The sequence below is a fragment of the Balaenoptera ricei genome, chromosome 7 (genome assembly GCF_028023285.1).
Source record: "Balaenoptera ricei isolate mBalRic1 chromosome 7, mBalRic1.hap2, whole genome shotgun sequence".
Classification (NCBI taxonomy): Eukaryota; Metazoa; Chordata; class Mammalia; order Artiodactyla; family Balaenopteridae; genus Balaenoptera; species Balaenoptera ricei.
In genome coordinates, this window is record NC_082645.1 from 52226500 (window position 1) to 52245357 (window position 18858).

The window sequence follows — 18858 nt, forward strand, 5'->3', positions numbered from 1 at the left end:
TTGATCAATCCATACAGCTAACCTAGTGGTTTCATATACTAGAGATACAATATCTGCAATTTAGAGAGACTAGCTATAGAGGACATTCTGGTATCCACAAAGGTATATATAGGAGTACTCATTTCCCATATGACTTTGTCCTGGGAAACAGGGCATGTTTGGTTACAAGATATGTTTCCCAATTACACATGGGCAATTAGCGCATAGTGGGAACAACATACATGATGGATAAAACAACATTTACTACCAGACCAAAGAGTGCTTTATGGGGAATAAGAGAAAGCCTAGGAATGTTTAGATGAACAGAATTTGCTTTAATTAAGAGAGTTCTCAAAAAAATAAAAAGACCCTGCAAAAAAATGTGGCTTGGGGAGTATTCAAATTTTATGAGGTAGACATCAAGTTGTTTAGTTTGATGATGCAGTTTTAACTAAATAGTTTTTACAAACGGAACAAAGTTAAGAGAACAAGCCCAAACAGAACAGTGAAGAAAAAGCTTTGTACTATAGCACAAGCAGGAGTTTTAGATATACTACTTCAAATGGAGGCCAAAAAAAAAAAAAAAAAGCCAATCCCATTGACCTGGTATACAACTGCCAAAACACAGGTAGTCCATTCATGGAATTCTATGGATCCCCTCATTAACACAAGTTTCCAAATGGGTAGTATATTTTACATAGTCTTCTTAACAGCTCTGGCAACATCAACGGACCAGAATAAGACAGCTCAATTGTACAACTTGTGAGTATAGAAAAATCTTTAACTTTTACATGAATACTACCAAAAGACAGTTGAGGGGCTTTCTTAAAAGCCTCTTCCATTTGAATCCCATTTTGATTTGATCCTGTGTGATGAAGGAAGGTATCTTCACTCAGAACACCTAGAACTCCATATTTCACTAACACATCATCTTTGGTTAATAACTGTGTACATAATAATATTTGGCACACAGGAAATAGTTATTTCTATTGGGAAGTAACAATAATACAGTCATAATTTCTGCTTTGTTTTGTAATTATATTTTTAATACTCATAGAAATGGTGCAATTTGGTACAATTCTGAGATCATTGGTAAAGTCAATTTGATAGGTGAAAATAAGACATGCTAATACAGACATAGTTGATCAAATGTACTAGGAAACTGAGTGAAAATCTGCTTAGGATGCAATCTCAATGGAAGATATTGGCCTGAAGAGGACTTCTATCTCATTAATAATGGGTTAATTATTTATTATAAGCTATAAGCATAAGCTTATAATAAAGTTCAAACTACAGTAGGCAAAGACTGTAAGAAAAGAGTTAAGTTGGTGCAAACACATGGTAAAATTTTCACAGAAATTGTGTTAGTTTAATTGTCTCCTTAAATTGATACCTATACCTCACTGGTACAGGGTGGATTTATTTCAGCTGGCCTGGATTGATCTCATGCTTATCTCCAGAGCTACTGACCCTTGGGCAGTGCTATGGAATCTATTGTAAAGATAAATAATATTCTGCAACCATGTGTCTGTGAGTTGTTTCAGAACAGGACTTAATAGCTTGAAAATACTGTTTAGAAATACTAATTGGATTTATGATTTGCACCTGGTTTCAGTAAATGGTAGTGATAGGGGCTCCAATAGGGCTGCTCACATAACTAGAACATGCCTACAAAATCAGCACACTTTAAAAAATCTTCATCATGAGAGACCTTGGGCTTCCTGCTACTAATGTGCTTCGCTTACAGGCAGGTTGGTAATGGTTCGAGACCTTCAATAATAAAGTTGTTTTGTGAGGAGAAACTGTTTGAGACCTGTGAGTCCTTGTAACAACCTCACAATTAAGTTGACTAATGTGAAATTAACTCAATTGTATAGTCCAATACCATTTTCTCAAAAACTGATAAAACAAGCATAAAGATATAGATGAATTGAACAACACCATCAACTTTGCCAAATTGGCATGTATAGAATATTCTATTCCATGTTAGGTGACTAAGCATTCTTCTAAAGTGTACACAGAACATTCATCAAATCAGACCATATTCTGGTCCATAATCAAAAGAAATTTAAGAGGATTGAATGCATACAAAGCATGTCCTCTGAACAAAACAAAATTAAACTTAAAGAAAGATATCTGGACACTTCCCAAATATTTGAAAACTAAACAACACACTTGGGAAAAACTTATAGTCAAAGAGAAATCACAGGCAAATTATAAAATATTTTCAATAGAATGAAAATGAAAATACCTCATACAAAAATATGAGGCACATAGCTAAAGCCTTGCAGGGCATTTTATAGCATTAAATTAAATGATCATTTTAGGAAAGAAGAAAAGTTTCAAAGCAGTGATTTAAGTTTCAACTTAAGAAACTAGGGAAAAAAAATCAAACTAAATCTAAAGTAAGTAGAAATAAGGAAATAATAATAACAGAAATCAGTGAAATATAAAGTGAAACAGAAAATCAAAAAAGTAGAGAAAATCAATGAATTCAAAAGCTGGTTCTTTGAAAAGCACAATAAATGGATAAAATAAACTGATTTTTTTTTTTAATAAACTGATTTTAAAAAAGAAGAAAATACAATTTACCGGTGTAAGGAATGAAATTAGGGGCATTACCATAGACAACTGATAATAAGGGAATTTTATGAAAAAATTCATGCCAATGAATTAGAGTACTTACAGGAAATGAACAAATACTTTGAAAGATACAAATTACCAAAACTAAATCAAGAATAGAAAACCTAAATAGCCTGTTGCCTACAGAAGAAACTGAATTCATAATTAAAAACTTTCCAAGAAAGAAAACTCTAGGCCTAATGGATTCACGGGTGAATTTTATCAATCATGTAAGGCATAAATAATGCTAGTTTTACACTAGCTGTTTTTCAGTTCATTTTATAAGGCCATCATTACTCTGGTTTCAAAATTAGACAAAGATACTACAAGAAAACTACAATTCAACATCTCTCTCAAAAAACCTTTACAAAATGTTAGAAAATTGCGTCAGGGAGAAGCAGGAGAGGAAGATAGAGAGGAGGCTGAGGGAAGCATTAGCTCCTAAAGCCCCGCTCCAGGCACCTGAGGAGTGAGTCCTGTGCAAGGCTTCAAGGACCTCTCAGAGGATACCATCTGTCACCAGCTGCCCTGCCCCCTCATCTGTTATCACATTTTACAGTCAAAGGGCCGCTGGGAAGGGAAAGCTCTCAGGATGGACCTTTGTGTCATGCAGCCAAGCAAGCCCCAATGTCTCTGGACCTCCTGCCCAAGCTGAGCACAGCAGCCCCTCACAACCCATGACACCCCACACTCACGACCCAGGCTCTTCTGGACCCCTTCTTAGGTACCTGAAAAGATGGTCCAAATACACGAAGATAGGACGTGGACCACCAAGGTCAGCCCTCCTGAGGGAGGGAATGGCTCTCCCTGACCTGGAGCGTGCTCCTGAGTGCCTCTCACAACACCTCACTGACTGCAACTAGTCAGTTCAGGCAGCGGCCTGAGCAGGTGCAATCACTCACAATCCGCTGAATTGATTCCACCCCAGGACATTAACACTGCCTTGCTGGGAATCAGTCTCCTGAGATTTTCAAAGCCTTTCAGCTGCTTACAAAGCTCCTTGGCCAACCACATGTCTGCTGGGCGCCCCCGCACGTAGAAAGGGAGCATGTTGGCTTGTGTCAGCTGGGAATCATCTCATTCAAGGCTCACACTTTCCAGCTGGGGAAACTAAAACCCACAAGGCGCAGCCCCCTCCATTCATCCCTATGCACAGTGTGACGGCACAACATAGGTCCCACTCCAGGGCTTCAGGCCCCTACAGCCCTACAGGTGGGGTTTATCATTGGAGGGGGCTGTTGTCTGAAGGCTGCATATTTAGGCCATCGTGCGGCAAAATCCTGAGTACGTATAAGGTAGGTCTCTGTCTCTCCTCTCTGCCTTCTGAATACTAGGAATGTATTTATTTCACTGAAATTCTGACCACTAATGAGTAGTTGATGGGGAGAAACTGAGACCAGGGAAACACCCTTCTCCACAACCACTTCCTCTCTCGCTTTAATATTGGGGCTTCTTGCTCAACTAGGTCCATACCATGATGATTACAAACTTCCCAACTCCTCTCTTCCTCCTAGTGTGTTACTTCTTATATCTTCACTGGAGGGGGGAAACCACGTACTTATGATGACAAAACAGTGTGGGAAACTGCAAGTGCAACACAGGACAAGCAGGAAGGTATCAGATCTCTTCCAAGACACAGGCTTATAAATTTCGTAAATAAAAAAATTTGAAATGAGGCAAACTCATCACATGGTTCACACTAAATATGTGCAAGCTTTCTGTATCAGTCTTAGCTCAAAGTAGGTTTTTTAAATTGAGACATAATTTACATATAACAGTTTCAGGGGTGCATCATAATTTGATACTGTGATCATTTCTCAATATAAAAATAAGTCTAGTTAACATCACCATGCAGAGTTACAGGTTTTTCCTTGTGATGAGAACTTTTAAGATTTACTCTTAGCAATTTTTAAGTATAAATACAGTATTAATTACAGTCACCATGCTGTACGTTACACCTCCAGGACTTATTTTATAGCTGCAAGTTTGTACTTTTTAAACCCCCTTCACCCATTTTGCACCCCTCCAACCTCCACCTCTGGCAACAACCAATCTGTTCTCTGTATCCATGAGATTTTGTGTTTTAGATTCCACATATAAGTAAGATCATACAGTAAAAAAATTAGTTAATATATAAAAGGGATAATACATCATGACTCGGTGAGTTCAACCTAGGAAGCAAGATGAATTTTAAAATTTGGGGCTTTTAAGATGAAAACCAATCAATGTATTTCACCTCAACAGACCAAAAAAAGTAATATATCAGTAGATGTAAAAAAGGCATATAAAAAAGTTAACATGAATTCATGATTAAAAACTCTCAGTAAACCAATAATACAAGGGAACTTGAACCAGTAAAGGAATTTGCATAAGACTTCATTTGTATCATACTTTATAATGAAATACCCTAAGATTGGGAACAAGGCAAGGATGTCCACTGTCACAATTTTTATTCAGCATAATGCTGGAAATTCTAGCCAGAGCAATAAGTCAAGGAAAATAGTAAAAAGCATTCAGATTGAAAAGAAAGAAGTTAAATCATCTTTATTCAAGATAATCTGAACATCTATATAGAAAAGTCTAAAGAATATGCAAAGACTACCAGACTTAATAAATGGATTTATCAAAATTATAAGATATAAAGTAAATATAAAAATTCAACTGTATTTCTATATACTTGCCACAAACAATTGAAAATTAAAATGTAAAAACAAATACCATTTTAATATCATAAAACATATGAATTACATAGAAATAAACTTAACAAAATATGTGCAAGATCTATATACTGAAGTCTATAAAAAACTGCTTAGGGAATTATAGAAGACTTAAGTAAAGGATATATGTATATATATACATATACATATATATCATGTTTGTTGATCAGAAATCTAATACTACTAAGCTGTTAATGCTCCTCAACTTGATATATAGGTTTTGATGTAGACTTTAAAAACCAGCTTTTAAAATTTATAGATAAATGTAGAGGATCTGGAATAGTCAAATGTGTGAAAAAGTAGAATAGAGTTGCAGGACTCTTACTACATGAATTCAGTAATCATTCTAAGGCTACAGTAATTTAGACTGTGTGGCATTGGTGTAAGGGTAGAAATATAGATCAGTGGATCAGAATAGAGAGTCTAGTAACAGACCCATACCTATATGGTCAATTGATTTTCAACAAAAGTAACTCAATGGATTTTCAACGAAAGTAACTCAATGGATGGAATGACAGTGTGGTAGACTGAATAATGCCTCCTCCCAAAGATGCCCATGTCTTAATCCTCTAAACCTATGAAATATTACCTTGTATGGCAAAAAGAACATTGCCGATGTTGTTAAGGATCCTTTTTTCTGAGTGGGCACAATGTAATTATTCAGGTGGGCATAATACAATTTCCAGGGTACTTATGAGAGGGAGGAAGAAGATTCAGAGTGAAAGAAGGCAAGGTGATGACAGAAGCAGACTCAGTAAACTAGATTTGACAGTGTTATACTGCTGGTTTTGAAGACGGAGGAAGTGGCCAGGAGCCTTGGCAACCTCTAGAATCTGAAAAAGGTAAGAAAAGGATTCTCCCCTAGAAGCTCTAGAAGAAACCAACACTGCCAACATCTTGACTTTAGCCCAATAACACTGATTTTGGACTTCTGACTTCCAAAACTATAAGATAATCAACTTGTCTTATTACCAGCTACTAAATTTCTGATAATTTGTCACAGTACTAATAGGAAACAAATACAATAGCCTTTTGAACAAATGATACTGGAACAATTGGATAACCATATGCAAAAATGAAACTCCTACCTTACCTACACCATTATGAATTTTGAATAAGAATGAGTAATAAACCTAAATGTGAGAGCTAAAGATATACTTCTAGAAAAAGCACCATAGGAGAAAATTGGATTAAGCAAATATTTCTTAGATAGGATACAAAACCATGAATGAACAAACAAACTAAATAAATGGGACTTCATCAAAATTAAAATACTTTGCTCTTTAAAATATACTACTTTAAAAAAAGAAACAGCATGATATTTGCAAAACATATAAATAACTTGGATTTACAACACTTTAAGAAGACAAACTAATTTAAAAATATATAAATAGGCAAAATCTTTCAACAGATACTTTATCAAAGTTGTACAAATAGCAAATAATCATATGGAAGAATGTTCAACATCCTGTCACTGAGAAATGCAAGTTAAAAACATTAGATAGCTACCTCACAGTTCCTAGAATGCCTAAAACAAACCAAAAAAATCACACACACTCACACACACACAAAACTGACAGTACAAGTATTATTAGTGACACGGTAGAGAAACTGGAACTCTTATATATGGCTGGTGAGAACTGCTGGCCTGCAAACTGGCCACCACAGTACACGGAGGGCAAGGATCTGAGGCCAAAGAAAGCCAGGCCACTCCAGATTGGTAGGTGGCACGTTTAAGAAGCAAGAGAATTTACATACGAGGCTTGTCTTCAGCAGCCGAAAGACGAGATCTCCGCACCGACCGCCAGTCTTAAAAGTTTACGTAGAGGATTTAACTGGGTTCAGTCAGCATATTCGGTCCAGATGGTCTCAACACCTTACTCCCTCAAGGCTGCGCTCTTCAAGCAGCTTCCAGTGGGGGAAATGGTGGGCGGAATGTACATTCCAAGGACGGGGGAGGGGTTGAGGGGCATCGAATGGCCCGAGTCCAGCATGCAGGTCAATCAGCTGTCGTGTCCTCTCAGTGACCTCCTCCAATAGGAATACAAAGTGATACAGCTAAATTGGAAAATCGCTTGTTAATTTCTTATAAAGTTAAATATAAATTGACCATACCAATTATCCAACTAGCCAGTTGTGTAAGCAGAAAAATGAAACTAATTATCCTTAAAACATTTGCACTTGAATGTTCATAGCAACTTTATTCTTCATAGTTTCAAACTGGAAGAAACTTAAAATATCCATCAACTGGCCCTCAGACAAACAAATCATGGTATATTCATATAAGAAGATACAATGAATAATATTCAGCAGTGGAAAGGAACAAAGTACCACATTTCAAAATGAGTTGTTGTATGAAAATTTTACACCAAAAAGAAAGAACGATTTTCCCTATTTGAACCTAAACTAAAAGTGCACAATTTGGCACCTTCTTATGGTTTCTTACCATTTATTTTAGGAGTTATCAAAACACTCAGTTGTTTCATGGTTTGCACTTTCCAAATGTCACAAACAGAAAGTCACTTAGATGAACATGCTAGACCAAAAATCTACAACTTTCAAATTCCCTGTTTAACATGTTTAAGGTAAAATTAAATGCCCGAGGCATTTAATTAATAAAATTTCCTGACCCTGGAGTAGCCTCCTCTGAGAAATAGGCACATTTTATTTAAAAACAACATAAGTATGCACAGATGTGGTTTATGCTTTAGTCTTTCTATCAAGGGGATGAAACTCAGACCCCTTGTGATAAAGGAGGGGTATGGTTTCTACTGGGAAACTTTGCAATTAAATTGGGTCTACCCTTTAGAAAATTTCAGTCGCTTATACAAACTGTTTCTATTTAGTTTAACACAATGTCCACTATAACTAGCTACATTCTCTTTATATTACACAGTATTTTTTCAATTCTCTAATTCTTTGTTTAAAAATAAGCGTTTACATTTATAAACCTGTTAGCATTGGCAACTATGTTAATCTATAATTTAATTGTGTAAGAAACACAAATCAAACTGGTTTAAACAAGAAAGAGAGTGTATAGGCTTTCGTAACTGAAAAGTATATGGTATCATTTCAGACACTGACAATAATAGCCGCTCAGATGTTATCATCAGGACTAGCTCTTCATCTGCATCTCTCAACTCTTCTCTCTTCCATGTTGTTTTTATTTCCCAGGCAGTTCCCTTCCCAGTCGTGGCCCCCAGAAGCTTGATGCCTGTATCTCAGTAGTTCATGTAAAGAGTAATACCAGTTTCTCTTTCTTAATAGCTTCAGCAAAATGTCCTGAAATAACTGCTGTTGATCTGCTGAGGGTAAATCTCTGAACCAATTACGGTGGAGAGGGAAACAAAAATTCTATTCTTGGCTAGGAGGGTGGTCATGGCTCATTGCTAGAACTGAGCTATGGTTAGTATGTTGCAACCACTTGAACTGAGAGTTACAAAGTTGTGATTTTCAAAAAGCAAATCAATATCCTCCTAAGGAAAGTTTGGGATTAGAGGCTACTCAATCCATAAATTAAACATAAAAGAAAGCCAACAAACACAATCTATCCTCTGCAGTAATTGAACAGGATGCTTAAATAAATCCTTTGCACAGAGTTGTTGCTTAAGAAATATTTGTTCACTGAATGAAGCAATTTAATGCTTACTTTTTCTGTGTAAACTCCTTTTGCTCTTAAAATTGGAATGGTTTCTCTCAAGATAACCTAATCTTCCTAAACTTTAGAGAGTTTTTCTTTTGGCATAGGAGAATTCTAAGAAAGATCCATGAAAATTGCTCTCCTAATTTGTCTTTTGCTTCCATATTTTTCTTCCACTGATACATTCTTTTTGTATATCTAGTAATTAGTGCCAATGCTGTTTCAAAGAAGCTAACTTTCTTCATCTTAGTAGGGCTCTGGATTGCAGGGCTGGAATAAAGCCACAGAAATGGCCCACCATGTCCTCAAAAGATCAGTGATTTAAGACTTACTGTTATAGAACATACCCTATATATTTCATTATTATATATTAATTATTATATATTTTATATATTAGTATTATTTTATATATTAATAGAAAAAAGAGATTATTGTGAATCAGGTACACTCTCCATCCTGGTTCCTTTTGTTATCAAAAGTAAAACTTTGTCAGAATGCTGGCCAGAATTAGGAGAATAATGGGATTTTTTCCTCTATAAAACTAGTCTAATTAGTTTGTTCCTCAGTAATTTGACTTCACTATCACAAACCTCCAGCTGACCAGGCAAATATTTTTAAAATCAATAGTAAAGGATATTGGGACTTTGAAATCAGAATTCTGATAAACAAAGTTATTTTGACCTCCACGAACATCCTTTTCCCTTAACAATGGGTTTTTGAGAACCATAACTTCAAGTGTGAACTCTGCTTGACTTAAGCCATCATACCATCTACTCTGCCCCTAGAACTGGACAGAAGATCCAAATCAGGCTAATGAGATTTTAATCCTGCTATGGGCCGGAGGAAGAGCAAAAAGCTTTCTCTTTCCTGCTGGATAAGAAGAAAAACTTTGATTTGGGTGCTGCTGGCCATTGTTTTATGGCCACAAAGAAAGATGGTGCTGCAGAACAGAGTCAACAATGGTAAGCTGAGTGAAGAAATAGAGGATAATAGCAAGTCCTTATTTGAGTTCCAGGATCAAGCCTCTCTGAAGCAATATTAGTTATACTAGCATTTGCTTTGAAGAGTCAATAAATCACCTTTATTGTTTAGGCCAGATTGAGACTTTCTGTGACTTGCAACTTAAAATATTCTAATAGATTCCGATTCATATTAGTAAGTATCAACAATTATTTCTTAATTTTTTTAAAAGAAAAAAGAAATCAAAGCACAATCAAAGATAAAACACTGGGGACTTCCTTGGTGGCACAGTGGTTAAGAATCCGCCTGCCAATGCAGGGGCACGGGTTCGAGCCCTGGTCCAGGAAGATCCCACATACCTTGGAGCAACTAAGCCCAGGCGCCACAACTACTGAGCCTGTGCTCTAGAGCCCGTGAGCCACAACGACGGAGCCCGTGAGCCACAACTACTGAAGCCCGTGCGCCTAGAGCCCATCTCCACAACAAGAGAAGCCACTGCAATGAGAAGCCCATGCAAGGCAACGAAGAGTAGCCCCCGCTCACAACTAGAGAAAGCCCGCTCGCAGCAACGAAGAAACAATGCAGCGAAAAATAAATAAATAAATTTATTTATTTTTTAAAAGAAGATATAACACTGAACAATATGTCAGGGAACCTGGGTTTTAGTCCCTGATTTCCAAATAGCCAAGCTGTTAGATTTTCCTGGATTTTTAGTCTTTTAAGCATTAACATGGAACCAAAATCCTGTACTGAACTTTTTTAAGGCTCAAATGACACAACCTACATGAAAAGTCTTCATAATATCTAAAGGGTTATCAAAATTCAACCTAATACGGTGTTGATGTTAATGAAAGACTAACACAAATGTTTCAAGAGCACCCTGGACCACTGGATTTGTCTGACTACTTATGATACTTGGTATGTGTGTGCAGTGAGGGCAAATTTAGGCCAAGTCTCCATCGACAAGAAAAAAAAAAATCAGGCCGGTTCCCCAGATAATTCAAATAGCAAATTTACCTGCTCAGGGAATGACCTAATTCCCTTCACTTCCCTGGTCACTTGCCTCTAATGGGCACTTTGCTTTATAAGTAGGAATAGCTTATCACCATGTCCTGTCCAAAGAGGAGAGGGAGGCACCTCTTTCTCTTCTCTTGACCTTCACTCTCTCTCGGTTGCCAGACTCATGATGGTCTATTGATAATCCCACAATACCTTCTTATATGAATAGAGACTGAAAGAAAATATAAAAACTAAGATAAAAAAATCTGGTATTGAATCCAAGAAAGTTTTAAAATTGTGCCTGGACACAGTGTGTGTCTAGGTCACTGACATAAAATTCACCAAGGGTGGTTATTAGATTACCGGGTCCAGCCTCCATACCCATAGATTCCTGTCTAGTAGGCATGAGACGGAGCCCATGAAACTACAAATTTAATAAGCCTCCCAAGTGACTCTTAGGCACATGAAAGTTTGAGAAACATTAACACAAGTCAAGTCTCAATGCTTTTCCTCCCTTTTCTAGCTAATTATTTGGTCTTTATAGTTGATTCTAAAACTGGTTATATTATAGACTTTTGAGGTGGTCAAAAATAGTCTTAGGAGATAGTCTAAGTAGTTTCCCATCACAAAGGAACAATGGGGGCTCTACTGTCATGACTATAGAGAAAAATAAATAAGCACCTATATGTTAAATTGACATTTTCTAAGGGAGACCTAGCATAACACATATTTACAGAGAGGATGTTAAGCAATTGAGCATATTTAGTGATAATATACTTTTTGCTATTTGAAAACAACAAACAATTGCGTTAGTTCTGTTTTTAAAATAGCAGATCCCAGTTACTTTGCCTGCGAGGTTACTCATCCAAATTTTTGTGGGAATTTTTAGCATAGACATATTGTATATGCATGGCACCAGGTTATTTTGGCACAATCACATCAGATTAAAGGTTTGCTGAGACATCCTGTAAATCTAGATAACACAGCTCCCAATATCTGCAACTGTCAGTGACAAAGCTCCAAATGCCCAGTCTTCAGAGCAACAGCAGTAACTTATATAACAGTCTACCTATAATTAGTATTTTGGCAAATCACTACAGATACCAAAGAATGTATCCAAACACTGTAAACTAGCTGTGTAAAGGCAAGAGAGAAACATGAAGCAAAATAGGAATATAATCACCTAAATGAAAACATCCAGCTTATACATATATGCCTTCTAGGAGAAAGATGGAAGGAAGGAAGGAAGGATGGAAGGAAGGAAGGAAGGAAGGGAGGGAGGGAGGGAGGGAGGAAAGAAGGAAGGAGAGGGAACAAAAACAAATTCCAGGTTTAAAATAATACTATTTTTCAATACACAGGTGAACACAGGAAAGTAATTTAATTGTATCCACTAGAACAAACTTTTGAGCCAACAAATAGCTACAAAATATGTATTTTGCCAATATCAAATAGTTTCAGTATCTGATTCAAACCCTTTGAATCTTATAAAAATTTCAAGTGCTGTATAACACATCTTATCTCTCGATGAGTGAGAATTAATTTCATAATGGAGAACAATGGTTTCATCCAATTTCCTCTGAGCTCCCAGGACTGGAGCATAATTAAGCCCCTTCTACAGATAGTGTTAACACCCTTTCTGACCATTTCCAATCATTTTTCCTTCAAGTGTGGGCCCAGCTCCTGAGATCTCTGTTTCAGCTGCCAAGCTGACAGAGGGGAGGTGGGGGATAGAGGGGATGGACTGGACTAATAAATACAAACTAAAACAGGTTTCATCTTGGAGTAGAGTTAGTTTAGGTGTAGTTGATTCAGCAAGAGCACCCAATCTGAGTACCTGCTTCGTGTCAGAACCTGTAGTAAGACCATAGAGTGAGATACTGTCTTTGTTATCAAGAAATTACAATCTGGTGGTGGGCTTCTCCTTTCTGTGCTCCACTTCAGGATGACTTGACTCCGATCCTTTGTATTCTGACATTTGAGGACTTCCTTCTTTTGATAATCTTCTGTCTCCCAAGCTTTATTTTTATTATTTTAAGAGCTGTCTTCCTCTTACCTTTCCTTTACATACAACTATTTTGAAAAGAAGTCATCCCTCAGTGTTTGTATTATTTAACCTTTCCTTAGAGTTTGATTGCTGCTCCCACCATCTCATTGAAATCACTTTTGTCAACGTCCTCAATTACCTCATCAATGGTGATTTTTTAGTGTTTATTTGAATAAACCTCTATAGTGCACATTATGCTGCTGTTTGATTCATTCATTTAACACTTACTGAGTGTCCTTTAAGGTTCAGACATTGCTCCTGGTGCTGGGGATCTAGCAGTGAACAAGTCAGGCAAGTGCCTTGTTCCCAGGAAGCTGACATTTTAAGTGAACACTCAGTTTGGTTATTCATCAGATTCCTTTGTTTCATTGAAACCATATTGTTGGTTCTTCTACCTTTCTTATCTTTCCACTTCATTCCTTTATAGTATCATTTATTCTATCTGTGCCTTAAACATCAATACTTTTTACAAGGTTTTGCCATCAAACTATTTTTATTCTTCCTCTCCATTCTCTCCAGAAGTGATTTCATCTACTCTACTACCATTTACTGATCCTGACTAAATGTCTATATCCATCCCTGAGATTTCCTTGAGCTTCAGACTTTCACATCGCAGCTGGAAAGCTCAACCTGCATGCCTTGAAGAACCTCCATATTAATATACCCTAAAGCTTAACTCATCATATTCCTCTGCCTCCAAGCAATATCTTCTCCTGTGTTCTCTATTGCATCTGGTGATATCATTAACCATCCCAACCTATGCTAAAAATCTTAGAAACACCCTCAACTCTTTTCATTCCCTCAGTTGTCTCTATTCTCTATATACAATTAATCATCAGAATGAGCCAGTTTACATCTTTAGGATTCCTTGAATTCTTCTCTAATTCTTTCTTCATCATCTTTCTCACAGCCTAAGTTTGGACATTTCTAGACTGGACCATGGCATCACCTTCCTGATGAGGTGATTGCCTCAAATCCATCTCTCACACAACATCCAGACTAATGCCTTTGCTTAAAACTCTTGAATACTACCTATCATCCAAAATTCAAGTAAACATTTCTTGACTCACAGTAGGTATGCAGCAAATTTTTGTTAAACTAGATTTCTCTAGGCCATGGTAAATTATTTCCCCCTGTATTCTATATATTTTTGATAAATAGGGCACATACCCATAGAGAATAAAACAATAAAATGCCAAAAGGTGGTACATGATTACTAAATAACCATTTTAGTTCTGCCTACAAGCTCTGAGGATTGAGTTTTAGGAGGAATAAAGAGCCAAAACATGATTTTGTTTAGCCAGAGTCCCAAAGCAAGCTAATTTGCCTCAGGACATAATTTATTTATTGGGAAAACTAGCCAAATTCATGATGTTCTGCTATCAGACCAGAAGTAGACATTACTTAAAAAAAAAATAAAGGTGAGATTTTCCTAAGCTTATTTTAAAAGACACATGTTTCTACAGGTAGTGTATTTTATCAATTAAGATAAAAAAATTTGGAATCACTTCTGTACATAAAGTGTTCTCAGATAAAATATTCACTCATTAATATTTTAGAATATAAATGGTGATTCTAAAAAATATTACTAAGATGTGGGCTGCCAGCTACTTAACACCACAAGGCCTGTTCTCGATATAAAAACATTAGCAATAACAAAATCACAGAATTCATTAAATAATTTAAAGTAAAGCTTTCTGACCTACTCAGCTGCCCCCCTCATTCTTTTATATTAAAGATTAAGTCAGATGTTTACAGAAATTACTCCTCTATTTGTCCCTAGATTCATGTTACTATTATTCTTCATACTCAAACTAATGCATGCTTCTTCTAGTGATAATTTTTGAATAAGCAGGTTGGGTATCTTTTTTATGTAGCACCTCTAACGGTGAGGTTGTATTGGTATATCGTCATTCTGATGTTGTTGTCAATAATTGATGTATACATTTTGGAAGTATAAAAGATGTGTCATCACAAAAGCTAATAATGCTACCAAGTATATTAGTCAGCAAAAGTGTCACAGCTAAAGGTTGCCATATTGAATTCTGGAGGTCATTCAACAAACCATGTCCCTTACATTTGACATGTTAATATCACCTTTAGGAACAATAACATGGCCTATACTTTACATGAGGTCAGCTCATTACTATCACAAAGTAGAAATCATCTAGGGTTGTCTATTCAATGAGGCATCATGGATAACTTCCTTTTCAGTATATGAACAGCATGCACAATTGTGGATTCTTAATTCAGTCAGGTTTTCTAACCACATCACATTAACATATATGAATGAAAATCTTCTCAGGGGAATCCTACAAACTTTTGTCTTATTGTTTTAAACACATATGCATATATGTGTATATATGTTTTGAACATATATGTTTTTAACATATATACACACGTATACATACATATATTTCAAGCATATGAATTTTTAATGTAGAGATAAACATAGCCAACAGTTTCTGTGATAAATTTATAACATCTGAACTCAGCTCCATCATTTTTTTGTTATATAATTTTCCTGAAGGAAAAAATATAACAAATACATTATATTATCAGAAAATCTTTATTGTGGGTATGACTATCTTCCAGTAACTTGATATTCAAAAGACGATTGAATGGCTAACATATGGATTTCATATATTATTGCTTCTTTGCAAAGTTCAACAAACTCATTTTCAATTGCTACAGTATTGACGGAATTAAGAGAGCATGTAACATATTTTTTACTTTAAGTCCAAGAAACATAGTACTCATTTAATATTCCTTTGCTAATAGCATCAACTTTGCTGGCCTAATGCAAGGTCTTGAGATATTTTTACTATAATGATTTCCCTTTCAATTTAGTTAGGATTCACAGCCCTGGAAGGAGAGTGGCCTTAGTGCTTTAGAATCTACCCAAACCACAGCAGGTGTCAATGCTAGAGTCAAGATTGGACTCAGGCACCCTTACTTACATTATGGCACTCATTACCAAAGGCTGTGATGCTAATTCTCTTTGGTTATAAATACTGTCATTTTTTTAATGTTCCCTTTAGAAAAAAGCTGGAGACCATAGTGTGAAAAGGCTGCATCTGTTCAATACTGTCTGCACCTCCCCTCTTATTAGGTTCATGTGACAGGCTCAGTTGAATATTTATCCGTGACTAATAAGGACCTCTTTTCTAGACTCCAATTGACTCATTTTGAAAAGTCCGTGATATTGACATTCCAGTTACCACCTCTGGGACTGTTTCTCAAGCTGGAAATAAAAGTATCTGCTGCTCTGTTCATGTTAGACGCACCTGTGTGGAAAAAGCCATCAAATAAGCAAAGGCTTTCATTTCTACTTTTTTCAGTCTCATGTAACATTTCTATCTTATTTCTCACTACTACCCTGATAAATCAAAATAGATGCACTCTCTCAGCCATACACACCTTGTGTGCTTAAATGTTTACAAACCTTGTTCAAGGTTTCCTCTGCCAGGGATGCTCTTGTCCACATGTTCATAGGTTACTGATCCTTCACGGCCCAAATCAAAGTTCACTCCATCCTCAATGCCTCCTCTGTTCCCCGTTCCATGGCAGGACACACTATTTCTGTCTTCTGGACCTCCACAGAACTGTATATTTACTTGTGTTGTGGAATTGACTGTTTTATACCTTGTGCAACCTATTGCCCTTGTCCTAATATAGATACTTATAAATTTTTTACTTTTTCCCAGTCCCCTTTGTATTATAGTTATTATTGTCCAAATATTATCTACTCTCCAAAACTGTATGTTATAACATCATCATAACTGATAACCTTTATTCAACTTTTCCTGGGAGAAGCACATAGTACTAAGCACTTCATATTAACTGATTTTATCCTTACAGCAGCTCTGAAGGTGCTTTTATTACTCCCACTCTTTAAGAAGGAAGAAATAAAGATGCAAAATACTTCAGCACCTTTCCCCAAAATGCCCAGGAATCCAAGGGCACAAGAAGAATCCAGAGCATAGTCTCTGAACTACTATATACCATATACCTCTATCTTGCAAAGAACAGGAATTAAAGTTCCTACATTATTTGATTAATTCCATAGAAGCTAAATTTTTAAATCATTTTTATTTATTTGGGTAAATTTTTAAAATTTTGCCACATAATTAGCAGAAAATTTTCCCCTGGAGTCAATATAAAGTGGTGATTTTCAAAGAGCCAACTGCATTAGAATCACCAGGCACTGGTGTTAAGCTGCAGATTCCTGGGCATCTTCCTACACCTACAGAATCAATAACTTATGGGAATGTGGGTTTACAAGCTCCCTGCATGAATCTTACACACTTTAAATTTGGGGACGCTCTAGTTAAAGCAAAGTGCTGTGTGTTTTCTTCTCTGTCTATTGTGATGGGAGTTGACCTTTACCTGGTTATAGGCCATCCCTTATGTTTTCAGGCTTTCTGGTTGCAGGCTATGAAGTTGCTGCTCTGATACACGAGGTTGCAACTTATAGCTCATGCCATTCAGTTACGCAGGGACTGCAACTTAAAGTTTCACTGCAAACGGTCTGCCTCCAGATTCTGTGCTCAGACTTAGAAAGTGATAGATCTAACTGAAGCAGAAGCTTCTCAGAGGCCGCCACAGCTGCCGTGCTCGTTGCCTCCCCCGTATACTTAGGAGTGAGAATAGGTTTGAAGAAATTATCACAGGCTTCACATGTTTACCTTGTAACCAATTCTGGTGAGAGGAGACAGTTTTGTTTTTTTTCCCCAGTGACTTGTTTTTGTTAACTTACGTCTCTTTAGTCAAGAGAGATGACTAATTTTGGGAATTTTATTTTTTCCATTTAACTTTTCATTCATTCAGCAAACATCAAGTACCAGTATATGCAAGCCACTGTAATAAGGATGATGAATTAAAGATGAATTGAATATGATCTCTGCCAGGGAGAAGATGTAGCAGCCAATCACATGAACAATTAAATTACACCTTATGAGAACCCAAGAGAAGGAAAACTGCATGGTAGTTGAAGTAAAGACAGTCAAGAGAGAGAGAGGAACGTTCCACGTAGAAAAAACAGCATGTGCAAAGAGGCTGAGGCAGGACAGTGTGCTTAGTTTAGTGAACCTGAAAGTAGAAGTTAGGGCCAACCCTTTCTGAAGCAATTTAAAACACATTCTTCATTTTTTCCCCAATTGAAATACAAAACACATTTCTCATCTCCTGCATGATAGTTCTTGTAAGTTTTTTTTTTTAACATCTTTATTGGAGTATAATTGCTTTACATTGTTGTGTTAGTTTCTGCTGTATAACAAATCATGGTCAGTAAAACCTTGTTATAATGTTCCCATAAGAAATTATTAGCTGAATATCAAATTCTATTTTTGCTTTTAACATCTTTATTGGAGTATAATTGCTTTACAGTGTTGTGTTACTTTCTGCTGTAAAACAAAGTGAATCAGCTATATGCATACGTATATCTCCATATCCCCTCCCTCTTACATCTCCCTCCTGCCCTCCTTATCCCACCCCTCTAGGTGGTCACAAAGCACCGAGCTGATCTCCCTGTGCTATGCAGCTGCTTCCCATTAGCTATCTATTTTACATTTGGTAGTGTATATATGTCAGTGCTACTCTCTCACTTCGTCCCAGCTTCCCCTTCCCCATCCCTGTGTCTTCAAGTCCATTCTCCACGTCTGCGTCTTTATTCCTTTCCTGCCCCTACGTTCATCAGAACCTTTTTTTTTTTTTTTATTTCATATGTATGTGCTAGCATATGGTATTTGTTTTTCTCTTTCTGACTTACTTCACTATGTATAACAGACTCTAGGTCCATCCAACTCACTGCAAATAGTTCAATTTTGTTTCTTTTTATGGTTGAGTAATATTCCATTGCATATATGTGCCACATCTTCTTTATCCATCATCTG